General features: G+C 44.8%; 1 pseudogene; it reads left to right on the plus strand.

Annotated features, from left to right (window-relative positions):
- Positions 1-1,126, plus strand: part of LOC112070486 (protocadherin gamma-C5-like) — a 16,303-nt pseudogene that overhangs the window by 4,002 nt on the left and 11,175 nt on the right.

Here is a 1,126-nt window from a genome sequence, read left to right on the forward strand (position 1 = left end):
ACTGCGTGTCGCTTCTGAGGCTGGTAAGCAGTATTTCAGTGTGGATGCGGGGAAGGGCGAGCTGATCGTCAATGAAATAATAGACAGAGAGAGTTTATGCGGACAAAGCGCCAGCTGCGTTCTACCTCTGCAGGTTGTCATTGAGAACCCGTTACAGTTACATCGAATTGAGGTGGAATCTACTGTAGCGGGTGTTCGTTTTCCTTTGGAGAGCGCAGAGGACCCTGACGTGGGAAGCAACTCACTTAAATCCTATACCATCAGTAAAGACGACTGTTTAAGTTTAAAAGTAAAAGAGCTTGGTAATGGAAGAAAAGTCCCTGAACTGGTTTTAGAGAAACCACTTGACCGAGAGAAAAAAGCTGTCCATCAGCTACTACTGACAGCACTAGATGGGGGGAGTCCAGTCAGATCCGGGACGTCACAGATAACAATCACAGTGCTTGATGTAAATGATAATATCCCCGTATTCGAAAAATCAGTGTATAAAGTTTCCATCAGCGAAAATAGCGCAAAAGGCGCTTTCATGGTTAAACTTAAGGCAACGGATAAAGATGATGGTCAAAATGGTGAGGAAAAGTATTCATTTGGTGAGCACACACCCGAGTCTGTACTTTCTACATTTGATATTGATACAGAAACAGGGGAGATGTTTTTGAAAGGTAAATTAGATTATGAAACTGCTGCAAACTTTGAAATTGATTTCACTGCTAAAGATGAAAGGTATTCCGGAGATGGAAGGACACTGTAGTGTGCAGGTGGAAGTGGTTGACCTGAACGACAATGCTCCCGAAATCGTCCTCACCTCCCAACCGAGTCTGGTGCGAGAAGATGCACCAAGCGGCACAGTAGTGGCTTTGATCAGTGCCCGAGACCTAGACTCCGGGAATAACGGTAACGTAACGTTACAGCTCCCGCGAGACTATCCTTTTAAACTGAAACCGTCATTTTCTAATAATTACGCACTGGTCACCAGTGGTGTTTTAGACCGAGAGAGCTTCTCAGAGTATAATATTGAGATAACAGCCACAGATTCGGGCTCCCCTCCCCTGACTACCAAGAAAACTATACCTGTCAGTATCATTGATGTCAACGACAACTCCCCTAAATTCACTCAGTCCTCCTA

This window comes from Salvelinus sp. IW2-2015, unplaced genomic scaffold, assembly GCF_002910315.2.
Source record: "Salvelinus sp. IW2-2015 unplaced genomic scaffold, ASM291031v2 Un_scaffold1337, whole genome shotgun sequence".
Classification (NCBI taxonomy): Eukaryota; Metazoa; Chordata; class Actinopteri; order Salmoniformes; family Salmonidae; genus Salvelinus; species Salvelinus sp. IW2-2015.